Source organism: Giraffa tippelskirchi, chromosome 1 (assembly GCF_054371585.1).
Source record: "Giraffa tippelskirchi isolate mGirTip1 chromosome 1, T2T-mGirTip1v1.2.pri, whole genome shotgun sequence".
In the NCBI taxonomy this organism is placed as follows: Eukaryota; Metazoa; Chordata; class Mammalia; order Artiodactyla; family Giraffidae; genus Giraffa; species Giraffa tippelskirchi.
Window position 1 is genome coordinate 123,517,313 of NC_137275.1, and position 24,407 is coordinate 123,541,719.

Below are 24,407 nucleotides of genomic sequence, written 5' to 3' on the forward strand. Positions count from 1 at the left end.
GAATTGGACTATAAGGAATGCTAAGCACTGAAGAATTGATGTTTTTGAACTGTAGTGTTGGAGAAGACTCTTGAGAGTCCCTTAGACTGCAAGCAGATCAAACAGTAAATACTAAAAGAAATCAGTCCTGGGTGTTCATTGGAAGGACTGATGTTGAAGCTGAAACTCCAATACTTTGGCCACCTGATGTGAAGAACTGACTCATTGGAAAAGACCCTGATGCTGGGAAAGATTGAGGGAAGGAGAAGAAGGGGACAACAGAGGATGAGATGGTTGGATGGCATCACTGACTCAATGGACATGGGTTTGGGTGGACTCTGGGAGTTGATGATGGATAGGGAGGCCTGGCATCCTGCGGTTCATGGGGTAGCAAAGAGTCAGACATGACTGAGCGACTGAACTGAACTGAAAGTAAGAAATAACTTCAAAATTTGGAATAAGAAACAGTTCAGTGTAGGAACATACAAAGTCTGCATCCAGGAACATCAAAGGGACCATGACCTTAACTTGGGGAAAAGTTTCCTTTGGGGTTTTTTGATACTGGGGGCTCTGTTGACTTTGAGGTGGAGGTCACTGGTGCAAAAAAAAAAAAAAAATCTAAAGCAGGGAGCACCCTGCTTTAGATTTGCTCTAGAAAGAAAGCGAAGGAAACTTCAATATCTCATTTTACCTCCTCTGGTATAGTGATGAACTGAAAAAGGCTTCATGTATCCCAGAAGAAAACCAGGGGCATGCCAGTGTGTTCTACACTTGAGAACAATATATATTGGGAAGAAGGTAAGAGACTCCAACACCCTGTTTTATTTATTTATTTGCTGGTATCAAATGTTGGTGATAGACTGCCTTGCTTAATGAAGTGATACACTTCCTACTAAGAAATTATCCAGACAGTGTTGAGCACAGCATTTATCATTAGACATTGCAAAGTAATATCTTCCCTTGCTTCCTGGTACCTCAGCTGGCAAAGAATCCGCCTGCAATGTAGGAGACCCAGGTTCGATCCCTGTGTTGGGAAGATCTCCTAGAAAAGGTAATGGTTATCCACTCCAGTATTCTTGCCTGGAGAATTAGGACAGAGGAGCCTGGTGGGCTACAGCCCATGGGGTCCCAAAGAGTTGGACATGACTGAGCCACTAACGCTTCTTCACGTAGCAAAACAAAGGGTCTAAAAATCCCTAAAAATCCATGATTTTTTTTCTTGGATAACATAGTTTTCCTAAGCCGAAAGGACTATTGAGTACTGATTGAATTTTCAAGTATATCCAGGTAAAAACTGAACTGCTTAAAGAAAATATCATAACATCAATAGAAAGTATATTATAAAACACACTCACAAAACCTTGACAGTATTACTGCCTTATGGTGGACAGTCTGACAAACACTATCTCCTTTACTGCTGACAATAACCTTTGTCTGTGAAAGACCAATGTTCCCACTTTACAAATAAGAATGAGGAGGCTAATGGAGGTCTAGGGTACATTGGATATGTGATCCTACCTAATTCTTCTGACAATGACCCAGTGGTCTTCCCTTTCACTGAAACAAATGGGTGAACTGTTAGAGCTTACAAGCAGTTCACTGATTTTCATCTCCAACTGGAATTTGGTTGAGGCCAAAGATTCAAAATATCCTTCAATGTGGGTTCATAGCTGGGTGAACAATTCTGTTTTAACCTATTTGATTTTGGATTTATAACATTTTGTCAAAACATTTTAATTGTTATATTTAAAAATAAACATTTACACTTGTGATCATTAATTGAACATCTATAATCCTTTGTCACAGATGAGCTTTTATGAAGAATAAGAATGCTAAAAAAAAAAAAGAATAAGAATGCTGATTTGTTTACTTGAAGTGATTGCATTTCTTGTACAAATTCCATTTTTATTCAGTTGCCATCTAAGTTGAAAACTTTCAGTGTGGACAGTGATATTCATTTCCTCTATAACAAACCTCTAAGGGAGATTTGATTATCATTTCACATACAAAGAAATGAGGCACAGAGCAGTTCAATGGCTGCTTGAGTTCATGTGGCTGGTGTTATGGTTCAAGTTAGAAGATGGTTTTAAGGTACACCTGATAAGACCCAATTGACGTCCCCAAGTTCCTCCTGAACTCTGAGACTCCACTTTGCTTTAATAACTGAACAGAATGGCTTGACCTCCTATAGCACATATTATGGAGCAGCTGCGTTTTTATCATACATTTCCAATACTGCATGAGCATTTATTTCTCCATGGTTACCTGTTGCTTTGGATTCCCTCTAACTCCAAATTCTGTTACTCCAGTTACCAGTCTCCTTCTTGAGCAACCACTGTTGAATGAGGCATCCTTTCTAGAGGTCTGTCACTGTTTCCATCACAGAGGATGTATTGCTGGATTTCTCTTTCCCACTGTGCAGCTGCCTTGAGCTTCTCTGTCTTGAAGACTTTCTCTTCCGTCCAGTTGTCTCTGTCCTAAAACATTCACAGTGAATAATTATTCCTTTTATTCAATCTGCACATAAGGACTTCGATTGAAAACATCCTATGTAGTCTATGCTTATAGGTAACTTTTAACAAATCAATCAAACATAATATGTACTTCTTAAACATACAACAAGTTTTCTCATGATGAATCTTGCCTGTAGAGCAGGTGTAGGTTCAGTTGTAGCTGAGTTTTTCAAGTAAAGGTTTGTCTTTTAGCTATGGTGATTTCACACTTGGGGAGCTGGAGATTCCCTGGTTGTAATTTCTTTGTGGCTCAGTCCATTATTTTCGTACCCAGAGTTCATTCCCCTTGCTCTCTAACAGCACAAGTGTGACTTTTTATTTATTTGGCAGGGGGTGGGGGGACGGTTGGAGAACAGTGATGTACTCTGCTGAAACGCTGCTTTCCTTGTCTCCCTTTGAGCTAGTGGGGGGCTTGTGGACACCCCATCAGTAGCTCGCTCAGATTCAGGCATGGGGACCCCTAGCCTGGGCCCCACACCTCAGAGGACCCCACATACTGCACACAGACAAAACATAAGTTGTTAAGGAACACAAAAGCCTCTGTCGCTGATGGTCTGTCCTTCAGCTTGGACAGGTCCTAGCCCTCTGCTCTCAGGACTGACAATCAGGCCCAGGAAATGGCAAGTTCATCTCTTACTCAGGTGAGCCCAAATGCTGGGAAGCCTGAGAGTAATGGGGCTGCCAACCCTGGAACAGGCTCTGCGTTGGAGTCAGGGAGGATGGGGTGGTAGGAGGGCTCAGACAAGGAAACAGAAATATGACTATGTCACATTCTTCCTCTCATGTGCGTGATTTGAACACGATTCTTTGTAATAAGATATCCTTTAAGAGTAATACTGCACTTCCATTCCTTTTCTTCTGTTTGTGCTCCTTTTGTGTTTTCAGAGGTAATCTTTAGTTAGTTTAGTATTCACAAGAGGTGTACATTGACATTTTGAAATATTAAACAATTCATATAGGAGGTAAATTTGAATATCCATAGATCTAGCTTAATATGTGGAACATGATTTCAGTTTGATATTAGCAATGAGCACAAAATTTTGAGTGGTTTTATTTTTGTAAAGTCACTTAGTCACTTAATTAAATTTCAAAATAATTAAATAAAACTTTTTAGCCTAATCTAAATAACTTATTATAAGTAAAAAATTAGATAAAAATTTCAGTTTAACCTAAAACTTAGTCTGGATAACAAAGTAATCTTTACTATCGTATACTTGATGTATAACCACATACATGCTTAGTTCAATAATCATACAGTTCACTGCAGAGTTTTGTTATGGCCTGAATGTTTGTGCCTGCTGCCTCCCCAGCTTGTACTGAAAGCCTTATCTCCAAACCTATGGTATGCAGAGTCTTTGGGAGGTAATTAGATTTAGGTATATATAAAGATGGACCTCTATGATGGGATTAGTGTCCTTATAAAAAGAGGAAGATACACAAGGGGGCTTTCTCCACTGGGCCATATGAGAGCAAGGTGAAAAGGTGGCCATCTGCCTGCCAGTTTTCATCAGGAACTGAATCTTCTGGCACCTTGATCTTGGCCTCCAGCCTCTAGCACTGTCAGAAATAGATGTCTGTTGTTTAGGCCACCTGGTCTATGGTATTTTGTTTCCGCAGCCCAAGATGATTAGGTTGGAAATACTTTGAGAACAGGACTGTGTATTATTTTAACTTTACCAGTACAACAAAAGAAGTCTGTAAAATCCACCCCCATGTTCCTGCTACAAGTGCAATTTCAGTGGAAACAATGCTCTTCTTCCTACCAGTGGCTGTTCTCTCCTTGTTGGTCTGGATCCTGTTCCCCACCAGTCTTCTCAGGGACCTATATGTGGACTTGTCCCTCCTCACACCTTTACCATTAACATCATACTCTCTACCTGAAATTCCAGTAAATTTTCACCTATTTTGTTGCAGCTTCCATGTTAGAAACTGAAATAAAATCTAAAACAAATCATTGCACTACATTCCCTTCCAACTACAGTGCATAATCCCCTGGCTTTCACAGATAAATTTCCTGAGTTACCCAAGATCTGTGTTCTACTCCCAAAGCTCCCATTGGCTCCCTCAATAATTCCTTGTTCACTTCCATCTCCACCACTGCACTGAAACTGCTTTTGTCAGTCACTTTGCTGTTACCAAATCCAGGCAAGATTGGATGCATTCATCTTGTCTGAACTATTAGTAGCATCCCACACAAATGATACTTCCTTCTACTTGAAACACTTATTCTTTTCTTAGATATCTTAATTCTGATTTCCTCCTACCTCATTATTTATTTTCAGGGTTATTTTCTATTTCTGATTTCTAAATTTTGGCCAGCCTCAGAGTTTTATGTTCTACATATAATCTAATTCAATTGATTTCATCTAGTCTCATGCCTTTAAAAATAATTAAGATAATGCAAAGTCCAAGCCCCATTCCATCCTCCTGACTGTGGGTGAGTGAGAGATTCTAGAACAAAAAAAGATGTAAGCCAAAATACTGAGGATGTATATCCAACACGCCTTGGTGATGCTGAGGAGGAGCTCAGAGGCATCTCAATCTGTGGCATGAAACTGCTTTCTATAAGATGTCCAATGGATTTAAAACACATCATGTGTAGATTAGGTAAGTGATTTTACTGTCTATATTTTGGCTGTTGCTTTATATCTTGCTGTTTTTACATGAATAAATCTGAATGTTCCCCTGTATTCTATAGCTAACTATAACTAGAATCTTCTGGTGTAAAATTTATTATGAACAAAACATTATGACACTTCTTTCTTCTACTAAATTCTAAAATCCATGGAGATGGGAATATTTTCTTTGATTATTTCCTCTCCAAGAGTACTAGCAAGGTATCACACATAGTAATAACTATTCTTTGAGTCCATGAAAGCATATCATTCATGATCCAGTTTTTCATTGTCCTTCTTGCCACTCATGTTTTTACTGCTCTTTTCAGACAGATAGGTTTCATGGCCCATTATCATAGTCTTTTCCTTGCATAGATTCTTAACACTATTCTTTTGTTCTGTTCACTTGGAAAATCTTCAGATCTAGTTGAATTCAACTAATACACAAACTTTTTAATTGGACCTATCAGACAAAATAGGGCTTCCTAGGTGGCTCAGACAGTAAAGAATCTACTTCCAGTGCGGGAGACCCGGGTTCATTCCCTGGATCGGGAATATCCCCTGGAGAAGGGACTGGCAACCCACTCAGTATTCTTGCCTGGAGAATCTCATGGACAGAGGAGCCTGGCAGGCTACAGTCAATGGGGTCGCAAAGGGTTGGACACGACTGAAGCAACTAACACACTGTATAATCATAAGGGACATGATTTAGGTAATACCTGATTTTGCTAGTGGTTTTCCCTACTTCTTCAGTTTAAGTCTGAATTTGGCAGTGAGGAGTTCATGATCAGAGCCACAATCAGCTCCCAGTCTTGCTTTTACTGACTGTGTAGAGCTTCTCCATCTTTGTCTGTAAGAATATAATCAATCTGATTTCGGTGTTGATCATCAGGTGATGTCTATGTGTAGAGTCGTCTCTTGTGTTGTTGGAAGAGGGTGTTTGCTATGACCAGTGCGTTCTCTTGACAAAACTCTGTTAGCCTTTGCCCTGCTTCATTTTGTACTCCAAGGCCAAATTTGCCTATTACTCCAGGTATCTCTTGACTTCCTACTTTTGCATTTCAGTCCTCTACAATGAAAAGGTCATCTTTTGGGGTTTTAGCTCTAGAAGGTCTTGTAGGTCTTCATAGAACTGTTCAGCTTTAGCTTCTTCAGGATTACTGGTTGGGGCATAGACTTGGATTACTGTGATTTTGAATGGTTTGTCTTGGAAATGAACAGAGATCATTCTGTCATTTTTGAGATTTCACCCAAGTACTGCCTTTCAGACTCTTTTGTTGACCATGATGGCTACTCCATTTCTTCTAAGGGATTCTTGCCCACGGTAGTAGATATAGTGGTCATCTGAATTAAATTCGCCCATTCCAGTCCATTTTAGTTTGCTGACTCTTAAAATGTTGATGTTCACTCTTGCCATCTCCTGTTTGACCACTTCCAATTTGCCTTGATTCATGGACCTAACATTCCAGGTTCCCATGCAATATTGCACTTTACAGTATCAGATTTTACTTCCATCACCAGTCACATCCACACCTGGGCATTGTTTTCACTTTGGCTCTGTCTCTTCATTCTCTCTGAAGTTATTTCTCCACTCTTCTCCAGTAGCATATTGGGCACCTACCGACCTGGGGAGTTCATCTTTCAGTGTCATATCTTTTTGCCTTTTCATACTGTTCATGGGGTTCTCAAGGCAAGAATACTGAAGTGGTTTGCCATTCCCTTCTCCAGTGGACCATGATTTGTTGCAACTCTCCACCACGACCCGTCCATCTGGGTGGCCCTACACGGCATGGCTCATAGTTTCATTGAGTTGAATAAGGCTGTGATCCATGTGATCAGCTTGATTAGTTTTCTGTGGTTGTGATTTTGTTCTGTCTGCCCTCTGATGGAGAAGCATAAGAGGCTTATGGAAGCTTCCTGATGGGAGTGACTGACTGTGCAGGAATCTGGGTCTTGTCCTGATGGGCAGGGCCATGCTCAATAAATCTTTAATCCAATTTTCTGTTGATAGGTGGGGCTGTGTTTCCTCCCTGTTGTTTGACCTGAGATCAAACTATGGTGGAGGTAATGAAGATAGTGGCCTCCTTCAAAAGGTCCCATGCAAGCATTGCCATACTCCCTGGCTCCAACCCTGCAGCAGGCCACAGCCAACACACGCCTCCACCGGAGACTCCCGAACACTCACAGGCAAGTCTGGGTCTGTCTCTTGTGGAGTCACTGCTCCTTTCTCCTGGGTGCTGGTGAACACAAGGTTTTGTTTGTGCCCACCAAGAGTCTGTTTGAGACTTGGGAGTCCTGTGTAAGTCCTGTAATCAAATCCCATGGGCCTCCAAAGTCCAATTCCCTGGGGGTTCTCAGTCTCTTTGCCAGATCCCCAGGTTGGGATATCTGTTGTGGGTCCTAGAACTTTATTAACAGTGTGAGAATTTATTTGGTATAATTGTTCTGCGGTTTGTGGGTCATCTGCTAGGTAGCTCTATGGTGGGGTTAATGGCAACCCCTCCAAGAGGGCTTATACCACACCCAGGTCTGCTGCACGCAGAGCCCCTGCCCCTGCAGTAGGCCACTGCTGACCCATAACTCTACAGGAGATGCTCAAACACTCAACACATGAGCCATGAACTTCCAAATGTTCAAGCTGGATTTAGACAAGGCAGAGGAACCAGAGATCAAATTGCCAACATCCGTTGGATCATCGAAAAAACAAGAGTGTTCCAGAGAAACATCTACTTCTGCTTTATCGAGTATTCCAAAGCCTTTGATGATGTGGATTACAACAAACTGTGGAAAATTCTTAAAGACATGGGAATACCAGACCACCTTTCCTGCCTCATGAGAAATCTGTATGCAGGTCAAAAAGCAACAGTTAGAACCAGACATGGAACAACAGACTGGTTGTAAATTGGGAATGGGATATGTCAAGGCTGTATATTGTCACCCTGCTTATTTAAGTTATAAGCAGAGTACATAATGCAAAATGCCGGGCTGGAATCAAGATTGCCTGGAGAAATATCAATGACCTCAGATATGCAGATGACACTACCCTTGTGGCAGAAAGCAAAGAAGAACTAAAGAGCCTCTTGATGAAAGTGAAAGAGGAGAGTGAAAAAACTGGCTTAAAACTCAACATTCAGAAAATGAAGATCATGGCATCCAGTCCCATCACTTCATGGCAAATAGATGAGGAAACAATGAAAAGAGTGAGAGACTATTTTTTTGGACTGCAAAATCACTGCAGATGGTGACTGCAGTCATGAAATTAAAAGATGCTTGCTCCTTGTAAGAACAGCTATGACCAACCTAAACAGCATATTAGAAAGCAGAGACTTTACTTTGGCAACAAAGGTCCATCTAGTCAAAGTTATGGTTTTTCCAGTAGTTATGTGTGGATGTGAGAATTGGACTATAAAGAAATCTGAGCACTGAAGAATTGATGCTTTTGAACTGTGGTGTTGGAGAAGACTCTTGAGAGTCCCTTGGACTCCAAGGAGATCCAACCAGTTAGTCCTAAAGGAAATCAGTCATGAATATTCATTGGAAGGACTGGTGCTGAAGCTGAAGCTCCAATACTTTGGCCACTTGATGTGAAAAACTGACTTATTATAAAAGACCCTGTTGCTGGGAAAGATTGAAGGCAGTAGAAGAAGGTGACAACAGAGGATGAGATGGTTGAATAGAATCTTTGACTTGATGGACATGAGTTTGAGTGAACCCTGGGAGTTGGTGATGGACAGCAAAGCCTGGCGTGCTGCAGTCCTTAGGGTCACAAAGAGTCAGTCATGACTGAGTGACTGAACTGAACTGAACTCATGCGCCTGTGTGTTTCTTGTTCTCCTCAGGGCACAAACAAAAGTCATCATCATAGCCTTATAAGGACATCAGTACTTTGCTGGCCATGTTCACAATATATTTATTTTATTTATTCATTTTATTACTAATCAAATTATTGTTTTTCTGTTTTAATTTTTTTGTTCATTTATTTATTTTAATTGGAGGCTAATTACTTTACAATATTGTATTGGTTTTGCTATACATTGACATGAATCTGCCATGGGTGTACATGTGTTCTCCATCCTGAACCCCCTATTGGAGCATAATTGATTAATAATGTGTTTGGTTCCAGTGTACAACAAAATGATTCAGTTATACATATACATATACTTATTCTTTTTCATATTTTTTCACATTTAAGTGATTACAGAATATTGAGCAGAATTCCATGTGCTGCATATAGGTCCTTGTTTGTTATCCATTTGAAATCTAGCAGTGTGTACATGTCCATCCCAAACTCCCTAACTGTCCCTTTTCTTACTTTTCCCATTTGGTAACCAGTTATGTCTGTGAGTCTGTTTCCATTTTGTCATTAAGTTCACTTGTATCATTTTTGAGATTCTGCATATAAGCAATATCATGTGATATCCGTCTTTCTCTGTCTGGCTGACTTCACTTAGTATGATAATCTCTAGGTACATCCATGTTGATTCAAATGACATTATTTCAATATTTTTATGGCTGAATAATATTTAATTGTACATATGTACCAAGTCTCTTTTATCCATTCCACTATTTATGGACATTTAGGTTGCTTCCTTGTCTTGGTTGTAAATAGTGCTGCTTTTAACATTGGTGTGGATATATCTTTTCAAATTATGATTTTCTCCAGCTATATGCCTGAGAGTGGGATTACTGGGTCATCAGTAGCTCTATTTTTAGTTTTTTAAGAAACTTCCATACTCTTCTCCATAGTGGCTTCACCAATTTACATTCCTAGCTAGAGTGCAGGAGAGCTCTCTTTTCTCCACACCCTCTCCAACATTTATCATTTGTAGGCTTTTGATGATGGCCATTCTGACTGGTGTGAGGTGATATCTTGTTGGCCATCTTCTTCTTATCTCCTTCCCCCACTCACTGGTCTCCATCACTCTGGTGTCTTTGCAGTTTCCATAAACATGCTAAGCTCTTTCCTACCTAAATACCTTTGATCTTGCTTTTATCTTTGTCTAGAAACCTTTCCTCCTCTGTCCAGGAGGCTTACCTGTTCCTATCTGCCTCTGTTTGAATGTCACTAGGAGAGAGACATGTCCTAACTACCACACATAGGGGAACCTGTCCCCTGGATCACAGCAGCCCTGGTTTGCCAGGTTCCACACTTGTCTAGAGAGCTTACAATCACTTCACCGATTGTACATCTTTTACCTTTTTATTTGCTGAGTATTTATTTGCTGAGTCTTTCCTCCTTGGGTCCATCTCCTCTGTCTAAAACGTTAGCTCTCTGAAGTTAGGGATTTCATCAGTTCCTAGGGCAGTGCCTGGTGCTAGGTAGGCATCCTGAATGTGTTTGTTGAAAAGACACGTGGATTCATTTTTACTTCCTTTAAATAATATCAGAAAACAATTTTGTGAGTAAAAGATGTGAAAAAATAAATTTGCTAGAAATCCGACTTTAATAATGAGGTGAGTCTCCTCCTGTTGTAATCGTTCCTCTCTGAATTCAGACTCCTGGTCTACCTTATGCCTTGTTCCTTGGGTTGGTCTGATTGCAAGTCAAGATCATACCTTTGAGGTTATGAATAATAAAATGCAAATATGAGTCTTGCATATTTTAAATCCATTTACTTTTCAGTTCCCTATGTAAATAAGGAAATTGTATATTTGCTTATTGGTCTTAAATGCAAGGTTATCTTGCAAAGGTTGAAAAAAGGCTTATGATTACAGTAGATTAAAATTCAAAAGCCAAACTTTAATCACAAATACTGTAATATAGCTCTAAACTCAATGGATTAACTTGAAATATATAGCCATACTAATTTCAATGTAAAATAAATGATTTCTTACCTCTAAAATTAAGAGCAATTAACTTTTGTACCAAATTACTGTTAGACTATTTTGAAAATAAGCAACTGAATTGCATTAACATTATTATTTTTATTTTAGGATTCTTTTTTACAACTAGCTTTGGGTATATATACAAGCTAAGGACAGATCATTGCTGTGTAGCACTTACTGAAAGATTGTGCTATCACTGCCCCAGAGGATGTGACTAGCTCAATGTGTTACAGATTTCATCCTCTTAGGAAAATGCTTCTTACTTTCAAGTTATAATTGACTTATTCTCTAATGATAGTTTTCTATGTAAAACAAGCTAATCTTCCCAAATCCTCATATCTGCTGATGATGAGATACAAAGAATAATTTAGTAACCAGATAAAATGGTAATTTAAAACCAGCATTCTACTCATAATGTAATTATTGTAGCTATTTACTACTTTTGCCACAGGTTTATTTGCTTTTCAAGAGAGAAAAACAAAATTCTTTTTCTCAATCATTTGACAGCAGTGAGAAGTTCATTATGTGGCCAATTATGGTTTGTTAAGTTGACAGTTTTGAAACAGTTCCAGAAAAATCTGTCACTTTCTCACCACAGACAAGCTCTGTTTAAGAAGCCCCTCTAGCACAGGATAAACTGCTCCGTTAATTGTAAAGTGTTTGACCTCTTTTCTAGTACCCTGCAGGAGAAAGCATTAATACTTCACCAAGAGTGAGGAATCCTTGCTGAGGGTGAAGATATTCTTTTTTTTCCCCCCCAGCTAGTTGTCTGTTCAGCTGACTCACAGTTGAAATATTCTAGCTTAGATTTAATAACTATGAAAAAGGGATAATTATTTTTCCTTGGTTCTGTACTTTCCTACACTTCATAGATTCCTTGTGAAGACTGTTAAATACATTTTGATATTTTCTCTAAAGAGTAAAAAAGACTTTCAGTGTTGTCTGATCTTTAGAATATCTTCAATTGCAATTACTTCAGCAGTTTATTGGTTTTCCTGTATGTGAGATATAGTATAAGGTTACAGGAGTATATGAAAACATACATTACAATTAAGGAAAAATAATACGATGAGCACCTATGTTCCCAACACCTGGGCTAAGAAATAGAACTTTATCTCACCTTAGCAGCCCATTAAATCTCCCTCACTCTTTCCCAGAGTAAATCCCTTTTTGTTTTATAGTGATCATTCCTTTGCTTTCCATGTTAGTCTTTGCCATCTTTATGAATCTCTATTCAGTCCTAACCAAGTATTATTTGAATCTGTATATTTTAAACATTATATAGAAGTCATTGTGCATGTCTTCTTATAAGTCACTTTGTTGACCACTAGTCTTTTAGTTTAATCCACATGAATGCTTAAGGCTGTTATCAAATTTACTCACTGCTATATAGTATTTCATTGAATACATGGATTCCATATATTTACCCACTTCAGTTTTGGTCGTCTTTTCAGTTGTTTCCAGTTTTTGCCACTCTGACTGATGCTGTCATAAAAATATCTATAATGTCTTCATGGGTATGGTGTGTACCGTTTTCTCTAGGGCCTCTACCTAGGAGATGAGATGCTAAACTGAACTGTGGACATGTCCAGCTCTCCTTTATAATGCAAATGTTTCTCTGCGTGATTGGATTGCTCTACACACCCAGCAGGAAAAGCATATGAAAGTTGTAGTTGCTTCACATAATGTTAACTGGATTTTTTTTTTTTACAGTCAGTATAAAATGATCAGTGATTATTGTTTTATTTTGCATTTCCTTTATTTCTATCAAAGTGAACGAATCCTCATATGCACCTAAGTCATTCCTTTTTCCTATTAGTACTTGTTAATACCTTTCATCTGCTTACTTTGTGAAACCATTTTTTTAAATATATTCTGTAAACTTTTACAGTCCTAGTAATTTTTATCAGATTTTGGATCTATATACTTCTTTCTGTATTTCTACCATTTTTTGTTTTTATTAAAACATAAATGATTCTACATATATATATAGCATCTCTATATAAAAATTATATATATATAATATATATAAAACAGAGTTCAGATGGGTTTATGTTTTTCAATCTTATCTGAATTTTGTTTTTTAAACTAAGTTCATTTACCTTTTAAAACATTTGTTAAAATAATTTTTAACAGTTATGTTTCAGGGAGAATTTGAGAAGATGCAGAGACTTCCTGTATACACTCTGTCCCACAAATGCCTGCTGCTGCTGTTGCTAAGTTGCTTCAGTCCGACTCTGTGCGACCCCATAGACAGCAGCCCACCAGGCTCCGCCGTCCCTGGGATTCTCCAGGCAAGAATACTGGAGTGGGTTGCCATTTCCTTCTCCAGTGCATGAAAGGGAAAAGTGAAAGTGAAGTCGCTCAGTCGTGTCTGACTCTTTGCGACCCCCATGGACTGCAGCCTACCAGGCTCCTCCATCCATGGGCTTTTCCAGGCGAGAGTACTGGAGTCAGGTGCCATTGCCTTCTCTGCTCACAAATGCATAGCCTCCCCCATTATCAACATTCCCACCAGCTGGTCCATTTGTTATGGTGATGAACTGACACTGACACATCCTCATCCAAAGTCCAGAGTTTATATTAGGGTTCACCTGGTGCTGTATATTTCATGGGTTTGGACAAATGTGTAATGCCCAAATACTCCTCGCTGTAGCATCATATAGAGTATTTTCAGTTCAGTTCAGTCGCTCAGTCGTGTCTGACTCTTTGTGACTCCATGAATCACAGCACGCCAGGCCTCCCTGTCCATCACCAACTCCCGGAGTCTACCCAAACCCGTGTCCATCGAGTCAGTGATGCCATCCAGCCATCTCATCCTCTGTCATCCCCTTCTCCTCCTGCCCCCAATCCTACTCAGCATTAGGGTCTTTTCCAATGAGTCAACTCTTCGCATCAGGTGGCCAAAGTATTGGAGTTTCAGCTTCAACATCAGTCCTTCCAAAGAACACCCAGGACTGATCTCCTTTGGGATGGACTGGTTGGATCTCCTTGCCATCCAAGGGACTCTCAAGAGTCTTCTCCAACACCACAGTTCAAAAGCATCAATTCTTCCACGCTCAGCTTTCTTCACCGTCCAACTCTCACATCCATACATGACTACTGGAAAAACCATAGCCTTGACTAGACAGACTTTTGTTGGCAAAGTAATGTCTCTGCTTTTTAATATGCTGTCTAGGTTGGTCATAACCTTCCTTCCAAGGAGGAAGCGTCTTTTAATTTCATGGCTGCAATCACCATCTGCAGTGATTTTGGAGTCCAAAAAAATAAAGTCTGACACTGTTTCCACTGTTTCCCCATCTATTTCCCATGAAATGATGGGACCAGATGCCATGATCTTAGTTTTCTGAATGTTGAGCTTTAAGCCAATTTTTCACTCTCCTCTTTCACTTTCATCAAGAGGCTCTTTAGTTCTTCTTCGCTTTCTGCCATAAGGGTGGTGTCATCTGCATATCTGAGGTTATTGATATTTCTTCTAGCAACCTTGATTCCAGCTTGTGTTTCTTCCAGCCCAGCGTTTCTCATGATGTACTCTGCATATAAGTTAAATCACTGCCCTAAAAATCCTCTTTGCTCTGCCTATTCAGCTTTCCCTCCCTCCAGTTACTGGCAATCAGGGATGTTTCTGCTGCAGTCATAGTTTTGCCTTTGCCAGAATCTCATATAGCTGGAATGACATACATTATGCAGCTTTTTCGGACTGGCTTCTTTCACTTAATAATATACATTTTTAGTCCCTCTATGCCTTTTTATGGCTAGATAGCTCATTTCTTTTTAGCACTGAATAATATTCATTGTCTGGCTGTACCTCAGGTTGTTTATCCACTTACCTACTGAAGGACATTTTGGTTGCTTCCAAGTTTTGACAGTTATCAGTAAAATTTCTATACACATTAGTGTCCAAGTCTTTGTTTTGGACATAAGTTTTCAACTTCTTTGGATAAATACCAAGAACTGCAATTGCTGGATCATATGGTAAGAATATGTTTAGTTTTGTAAAAAACTGCCAAACTGTCTCAAAGTGTCTGTACCATTTTGCATTCCCACCAGCCATGAGTAAGACATTCACATCCTCGCCAGTATTTGGTGTCAGTGTTCATTTGGCCATTCTAATGGGTATGTAGGGGTATTGCGTTGTTTTAATTTGCATTTCCTTGATATGCAATATGGAGCATCGTTTCATATGCTTATTTCCATTTCCATATCTTCTTTGTTGAGATACCTGTTCAGATCTGTCGTTCATTTTCTAAGGGCTTCCCACATGGCTTAGTGGTAAAGAATCCACCTGCCAATGCAGGAGACATGAGATGTGAGTTCAACCCCTGGATTGGGAAGATCTCCTGGAGAAGGAAATGGCAACCCACCCTGGTGTTCTTGTCTGGAAAATTCCATGGACAGGGGAGCCTGGTGGGCTGTTGTCCATGGGGCCTGAAAGAGTCAGGCACGACTTAACACACAAGCAGTAGTTGCTGGACAATATTATGTAAGTTATGGGTATCCAGTATAGTGATTCACAATTTTTAAAGGTTGTAGTCCATTTATAGTTATTATCAAATATTGGCTATGCTCCCTGTGTTGTGCCGTACATCTTAGTGGTTTATTTCAGACCTGATACTTTGTACCTTTTATTCCCTACCCCTATCTTGTTTGCGTTCACTGCTACAAACTTCCCTCTGAAAACCTATCTCACTACATCCCACAAATTTTGATAAGTTGTTTTTACTGTTTCATTCAGTTCAAATATTTCAAAATTTCTCTAGAGGGTGGATTTATTTGACCCCAGTGTATTTAGAAGTGTGTTGCCTACTCTCCATGTGCTTGGGGTGTTCTAATTTTCTTTTGGCTATTGATTTCTAGTTTAATTTCATTGGTATCTGAGAGCAGGCACTTTATGAGTTGTATTTTTTAAACTGTGAAGGTGTGTTTTATGGTCTAGAATGTTGTCTGCCTTGCTGAATGTTTCATGTGAGCTTGAGAATAATGTACAACTTGTTGTGTGAAACAGTCTGTTGATGTTGATTATGTGCAGTTGATTGATCATGTGGTTGAATTCATCTCTGTCCTTACTGATTCTCTGCCTGCTGGATCTGTTCATTTCTCACAGAAAGGTGGTGAGGTCTCCAACGATCATAGAAGAATCCTTTCTTTCTCCTTGCAGCACTATTGGTTTTGTTTGATGCTTTGTTGCTAAGCACATACATATTAAGGATTGTTATGTTTTCTTGGAGGATTAACCCTTTTTATCGTTATATAATAATCTTCTTTTTGAAAAATGTTATTTATCTATGTGTTTTGGGCTGTGCTGGGTCTTGGTTGCTGCCTGCTTTCTCTAGTTCTGGTGATGGAGGCTACTCTCCAGTTGCAGTGCAGGGGCTTCTCACTGTGGTGTGGCTTCTCTTGTTGGGAAGGTTGGGGAGCATGAGCTCTAGGTGCCAGGGCTTCAGTAGTTGCAGCTCCTGTACTCCAGAGCACAGGCTCCATACTTGTGGCTCTTGGACTTAATTGCTCCATGGCATATGGGATCCTCCCAGATCAGGGATAGAATCCATGTCTCCTGCAATGGCAGGCAGATTCTTTGCCCCTGAGCCACCAGGGAAACCCTGGAATGCCCTTCTTTATTTGTGATAATTTCCTTGCTTTGAAGTCTTTTCTGGCTGAAATTCTCTCTTTTGATTAGTGTTGTCATGGTATATTTTCCTCCATTTGTTTACTTTTAATTCGTATGTGTTTTGTTTAAGTGGGTTTCTTATAGACAACATATAGTTGAGTCTTGCTTTCTGATCTACTCTGACAATCTCTGTCTTTTAATTGGTGCAGTTAGATAACTGATGTTCAAAGTGATTACTGATATAATTGGGTTAATATGTACAATATTACTGTTTTCTACTTGTAGCTCTTGTTCTTTCTTCCTATTTTTTCCATTTTTTTTGTTTATACTTTTAATTGAGCATTTTATATGATTCTACATTCTCTCCTTTCCTAGAATATCAGTTATACTTCTTTGTGTTTTTGCTGATTTATTTGATTTTTACAGTATTTTTTGATTGTGCTAGTGTTTGCCAGTAATCCAAGTCCACTTTCAGATAACACTACATCACCAGTAGTGTAAGAACTTTGTAATAGCAAAATAATATTAATTCCTCTTTCCTGTTTCTTGTATTGTTGATGTTATTCCTTTTACTTGTATATGAGCATACATAATCATATATATGTATATATATAAAAGCATATGTAATCAGATACAACATTTCTATTATTATTTTAACAATCTATTATCTGTTAGATCAATTAAGAATAAGAAAAATAGAAGTAATTACTTTCTCTTCACCTATTCCTTCTTTAAAGCTTATGCTTTATGCAGATCTACATTTCTGACCTATATTATTCTGAGTATATGTATTAATATATGTATTTTTTACTTATCTCAATATCTTCTAGCATTTCTTACAAGATAGGTGTACTGGCAACACAGTCTCTAATTTTTGTTGTCTAGAATGACTTTTTCTTTACTCTTGAGGGTTTATTTTGCAGAATACGGTATTTTGGATTAGTTGTTTTATTTCTTTTTTCCAGCAGTTTAAATGTTTTTCCCCCCTCTCTCTCCTCACTTGCATGGTTTTTGAGCAGCTGTATAGTTCTTATTTTTGTTATTCAAAAGTTAAGGTGTTTCCCCCTTTCCCCCTCTAACTTCTTCCAGGATTTTTTCTTTATCTTTGATTTTCTATAATTTGAAAATGATAATTCTTGGTTTGGAGCACACTTTTCCTTGCTTGTTATTCTCTGAAATTCCTGAATTGTGGTTGGTGTCTGAAAGGATGGCTGGAGTGGCCCTCTCCTCCGGTTAGGGCTTCCCCGGTGGTTCAGACAGTAAAGAGCCCTTCTGCCAATGCAGGAGACGGAGGTTCGATCCCTGGGTCAGGAAGATCCCCTGGAGGAGGGCATGGCAACCCACTCCAGTATTCTTGCCTGGAGAAACCCATGGACTGAGGAGCCTGGCAGGCTACCGTCCATGGGGTTGCAGAGAGTCAGACACAGCTGAGCGATTGAGTATGCAGGCAGGTAAGTTGGGCTCTATATTGCCCTCACCTGGGTAGGCTCAGGTTAACTAGTTTCACCTGAGGGCTCATCATATTAAGAGGAAGAGAGCTCTGCTGTCTTCCAAAATGGTTACTGGTGGAAGGGTCCACCTTTTTGTTTTATTCAGGCCTTCAGCTGACTGGAAGAGGCCCACCCATATCAATGAGGATGACCTATTTCCCTCTGTGCACCCATTCAATCTCTTCCAGCACACCACTCACAGACATACCAGAACACAGCTTGACCTGGGCATCCTCTGGTCAAGATGACACGTAAAAAGTACCACCATATCTTTACATTTAATCAATTTTGAAAATAAGGGATGTAGTTTCCTTGGACGGAGAAGGCAATGGCACCCCACTCCAGTACTCTTGCGTGGAAAATCCCATGGAGAGAGGAGCCTGGTAGGCTGCAGTCCATGGGGTCGCAAAGAGTCGGACACGACTGAGAGACTTCACTTTCACTTTTCACTTCCATGCACTGGAGGAGGAAATGGCAACCCACTCCAGTGTTCTTGCCTGGAGAATCCCAGGGACAGGGGAGCCTGGTGGGCTGCCGTCTATGGGGTCGCACAGAATCGGACACGACTAAAGCGACTTAGCAGCAGCAGCAGTTTCCTTGGAAATGGATCTGTGGAAATGCTTTGAAAACTGAGGTAAAGGTGGGTTCATTGAGGAAGTATGAATATCCCCAATCCAGGAATGCTTGGAACATAATTCTTTAACTTCTTTTTAATCTAACTCAGGAATGAATTAGGCTGAAAACTCATGTGTTGGGTGGCTAGTGGTTTCACATTCTTGAAGGAAGTTTTCCCCCTTCCACTGAGTATGAAGCTTGGTTTCATGCTTTATTATAAAATTACAGTTTACTATAGACTTCTTGGGGGAGGGGGGCAGATTTAATGATAGTTATCCCTTTCACCATGACAATTATCCTCTTATAGACCCTCGAAAGTGAGTGGTAATGCTGTGTTTACTTTTCTGTCCTTGAGTCATGGGATATCAGAAAATCTATTTTTAAAGTTCACTGGGAGTTGGAAAATGCCTAGAAAGGCTAGAGCCACTTCAGGTACTCCACTCCCTCTCTGGAGCTGTCTTCACACATTTCCTGGCCTCTTCACTATATTACCATCTCATGCAAGCTTTCATGCTTTTCATAATTCAATCCCACACATTTATTTTCATGAAATTAAATCTTATATTGCTATAAATGAGGCTCTTCAGTGTCTAATTTTAAATATCATATTTATCTTTGATCTGTGCATTACTTAGGATGTTTTAGTATAGGTAATATATTTTCAGAGTCTATCCTACAAATCCGAACATCGTTTATTAATATTAAAAGTGAAAGAAAGTTAAAAAAGCTCACAAAATTCAAAGAAGTCATGAATCAGAAAAGTTTTATCTTCTTTTGAAATTTCTGAAATGTTTCCTGTATTACAGAAATTCCTGCCCTGAAAATAGTTTCATCTGTACCATTTTTCTAGATTCCATATACATGTTTCTCTTAACTAATATCCAAAGGGATTTCCTTATTTAGGAGTTGTTTGAACTCTGAAACCACATGTAGAATACAAAGTAAATAGATTTAAGCAATGTTTAAGCACAAGGCAATGGATATAAATAACATGTGAATGGCTCCAGTGTGGTTTAGGTCTTTAAATTCTTTGTTGTTCTTGTTCAGTCTCATCCCAGTTTTTGCAACCCCATGGTCTGCAGCATGCCAGACTTCCCTGTCATTCACCATCTCCCAGAGATTGCTCAAACTCGTGTCCATTGAGTTGGTGATGCCATCCAACCATCTCATCCTCTGTCGTCCCCTTCTCCTCCTGCCTTCAATCTTTCCCAGCATCAGGGTCCTTTCCAATGAGTTGGCTGTTCACATTAGGTGGCCAAAGTATTGAAGCTTCAGCATCAGTCCTTCCAATGAATATTCACAGGTGATTTCCCTTAGGATTGACTGGTTTGGTCTCTTTGCTGTCCAAGGGACTCTCAAGAGTCTTCTCCAGTACCATGGTTCAAAAGCATCAATTCTTTGGTGCTCAGCCTTCTTTATGGTTCAACTTTCACATCTTTGATTCTAGTCTGTATTGTGCAAACCCTAGAGAAGCACTGTAGTCAGGCAAATGGATTCTGTAATTTTCTTTCATTTCAAGCCAATTCTGTGCCATCCTCTGGCTTCTACCATGGCTGGTGTTGGCCTTATTTTAATTTTCATTCATTTCGTGTTGCTTATAAAGAACCCGGGTGACACTGTCTGCTTCAAGTAAGGGTTTTGTTATACCAGAGGTGGTGAGCTGGCTGTCACATGTTTACCTCTTCTTTTGGAGAATTTATGCATAGATCATATGACTAACCTTATGCACTCTCCCGTCCCTAGCTAAGCCTTCTGTAACTGCATGTAAATATTCTGGAATGCATTTTCTCATGCTGATCCAGAAGGTTTTCGTCGGTTTCTTGCAATTTTAGAACTTTTAGATCGAAACTAACCTTACAATGGCTGTTTCCATGTAAAAAAGCAATCTTTGCCAGTGTTCTCATTTTTTGAGACTGCAGTTCTTTGAAAAGATGAATTAGTTTATTAGACTTCCAAGTGACAGTAGTTCTTCTATGTCATGTGTGAAAAAATAGTGATTTAAATTTCATATTCAGTAACTCTTTAAGTAAACTGATGTTAAACAATTCAGCATCTTCATGTGAAAAATAGTGATTTATAATGTGAAAACATGATTTTTTTTTTCTGTTCCACTGAGAATGTTTGATGGATGTTTGTTTTCAAGAACACCATGAGTAAAATCAGTCTATAATTACCCCAGCTCACCATAGCCCAAACCTTAGAACAGCCTCTTGGAGTTAAACTCCTGATTCATGCTATTAAATGACTGGTAACTGGAAAGGCTGCACTTTTGCTCTCTCATTATTTCTACCTTATCAGAAAAAGTTCTTTGCCAATAGTAGAAACTTTGACTGATGAAGCAGGAAATGAGCTGGTTGTCAGGGTGGTAGACAGCTCTCAGATGCCCTGGAAGCCTGGAGAACACAGAAACTCATCAGGACCAGTCATGCCCACAACTCACAGGCATCTAGACTTGCACAGCGGCCGCTGGTCTCATGCCCAGGGCACACTCGAGTTTACACTACCGACCTCTCAACTTTGCCTTGGCTGCCAGGAACAGCCTCCCCAAGTCTTGCTTTTAAGGCACCTGTGGTTTTATTAGGAAGGTATCACTTAAACGTGTGAACCATGAGAAGTGTTGACCAATGGGTTTATTCAGGATCAGCAGAGAACTGGAGTTTGGGGGTCTGCAAACATGGTGAGCTCCATGCAAGTCTCCCCACAGCAGAGAGAAGGAGAACTTTTATAGGGACGAAGAGGGAGTTGGAAGGGCCATAGTAAACAGAGTCCATGGCTTTTCAGGGCTGAGTCCTTGCCAGGAAAGGAGTCATTTTTCCCTTCCTCTTGTGCTCTGTTGTGTTACAGGGAGTGAGAACTCCCCCTGCTGATCTCACAACTATTTAATTGAGGTTTATTTTATGATTTTATTTTTATGATTCTTCTACGAAGGGAAACTTGAGATAAAATATGCCAAATAATAAAATATATGTTTGGACAATATTGGATTCAATCCCTGGGTCAAGAAGATCCCCTGGAGAAGGGAATGGCAACCCACTCCAGTATTCTTGCCTGGAAAAATCTCATGGACAGAGGAGCCTAGGACTACAATGCACTGGGTTTCAAAGTACATAACATGACTGAGAGACTAATACTTTCATTTTGGACAATATGATAGGTTACAAAGCGATTCTTTATGCTTAAATTATTTTTATTGAGAGAAATTCATGAAGCATTCATTTGATGGCTTTGGTTATAGTTTATTTCATGTTGCCTGCTCATCAGCTACTTTTAAGTTTGAATTAAGAGAGCACTATGACCTCAATTATAACAGAATTTGTCATTCCTGAAGAGTGGCAATGCTATTGCATTTTCATGATAAATCCTCTTTTCTGTGGATTTATACCTTGTGATGTTAATTTGTATGAGGATGAAAGTTTGCATTGAAAGTGGCTCAGATCATATGAAAATTTCTTTCTAAAAATTGTAAATTAGTATTTGTAAGAGATCAACTAAATGATAATTTACCTAAAAAATTCTCTTTAAACTAAAATAGCAGTTTATTCTAAACAGCAAACTTTTACTAGCAGTTACCCTTTCCTTCAGAATAGTTTCTATGGGCATTTGAAAGTATTAACACAATAGTTATCTTATAGTGAAGCACAACTGTCTCTGTTGATTGAACATTTCCCCCAATTATCCCAGAAATGAACTGGCCAGTTGTTTATTCTTATCTCTTTATTTTAGGTGTGTATTTATTAGGTAATGCATTTAGATAAAATTTTACAAACACTTGTAATAAAGATGTTCATGAAAGTGATAGCTGCTTGCTACAAAGAGAATTGTGTGTATGTGTTTATTTGGATATAATTGGCATGTAACATGTATAAATTTAGAGTATGCAACATATGATTTGGTAATTTATGTTGCAGTATGATCACCACAGTAGCATTAGTTAACCCTTCTAATCAAGTCACATAATTATCCTTTCTTCTAGTCATGGGAACAGTTAGGATCTATTCTCTAAGCAAGTTGAACATTTATAACACAGTTATGTTGTCTGTAGTCATTGTACTGTGTATTAAATTGCCAAGACTTACCTACTTATATGCAGAGTACATCATGCAAAACGCTGGGCTGGATGAAGCACAAACTAAAATCAAGATTGCCGGGAGAAATATCAATAACCTCAGATATGCAGATGACACCACCCTTACAGCAGAAAGCCAAGAGGAACTAAAGAGCCTCTTGATGAAAGAAAAAGAGGAGAGTGCAAAAGCTGGCTTAAAACTCAATATTCAAACAATTAAGATTATGGCATCTGGTCCCATCACTTCATGGCAAATAGATAGGGAAACAATGAATACAGTGACAGACTTTATTTTCTTGGGCTCCAAAATCACTGCAGATGGTGAGTACAGCCATGTAATTAAAAGACGCTTGCTCCTTGGAAGAAAAGTTATGACAAACCTAGACAGCATATTAAAAAGCAGAGACATTACTTTGCTGACAAAGGCCCATCTAGTCAAAGTTATGGTTTTTCCAGTAGTCATGTATGGATGTGAGAGCTGGACCATAAAGAAAACTGAATGCCAAAGAATTGATGCTTCTGAACTGTGGTATTGGAGAAAACTCTTGAGAGTCCCTTGGACTGCAAGGAGATCAAACCAGTCAGTCCTCAAGGAAATCAGTCCTGAATATTCTTTGGAAGGACTGATGCTGAAGGTGAAACTCCAATACTTTGGCTACCTGATGCAAAGAACTGATTCACTGGAAAAAGACCCAGAAGCTGGGAAAGATTGAAGGCAGGAGAAGGGGATGACTGAGGATGAGATGATTGGATGGCATCACTCACTCAATGGACATGAGTTTGAGCAAGCTCTGGGAGTTGTTGATGGACAGGGAAGCTCGGCATGCTGCAGTCCATGGGGTTGCAAAGAGTCAGACACGACTGAGTGACTGAACTGATGACTAACCTACTAGTTGCACTTTGTGTGCATAAACTCAGTTCCCCTATTCCTCCATTCTTCAGCTTCTGGTAACCACCATTCCCCTCTCCATTTGAGTTTGGTGCTTTTTAGATTCTACACATAAGGGTTATCATACACTATTTTTCTTTCCCTGTCTGACTTGTTTAATATAATGATTTCAAGTTCCATCTCTGTTATTACAAATAGAAGGATTTTTTTTTTCTCATGGCTGATTAGAAGTACATTGTATGTGTGTGTGTGTGTTTGTGTGTGTGTATGTGTGTATAATCTCACATCTTCTTTGTTTATCCATTGATGGACACTTAGGTTGGTTCCATGTTGTGACTATTGTAAATAATGCTGCAGTGAACATGGAAATGCAAATATCTCTTCAGTATTCTCTTTAATTTTCTTTGGATACATTCCCAGAGATGGGATTGCTGAATCTTTTGCTGATAGTTCTATTTTTAATTTTTTAAGGAATCTCTGTAATGTTTCCATAGTGGTTGGGCCAGTTTACAGTCCTACTAACAATGCAAAAGTCTTCCCTCCCCACCCCCCCACCAGCATCCTTGCCAACATTTATCATCTCTCATCTTCTTAATGACATGCTTTCTTAGAGATTAGAAATGATACCTTAGTGTGGTTTAGATTTGCTTGTCCTTGGTGATTAGTGATGTTGAGCACACTTTTATGTACCTGTTTGCCACTTTAATGCCTCCTTTAGAAAAAATTCTATTTAGTTCTGTCATTTTTAATTGGATTTGTTGTTATTATTGAGTTGTATGAGTTAATATATTTTGGATGTTAACCCT

General features: G+C 39.2%; 1 long non-coding RNA gene across 1 annotated transcript in view; it reads left to right on the plus strand.

Moving 5' to 3' along the window:
• The first annotated feature begins 2,304 nt into the window (after window positions 1-2,304).
• Window positions 2,305-24,407, plus strand: part of LOC145508054 (uncharacterized) — a 145,421-nt gene continuing 123,318 nt past the window's right edge. The window contains exons 1-3 of the long non-coding RNA XR_014055327.1: window positions 2,305-2,341; window positions 4,775-5,099; window positions 7,119-7,294. This is a non-coding gene — a long non-coding RNA (uncharacterized LOC145508054). The remainder of the gene's footprint in view (window positions 2,342-4,774; window positions 5,100-7,118; window positions 7,295-24,407) is intronic.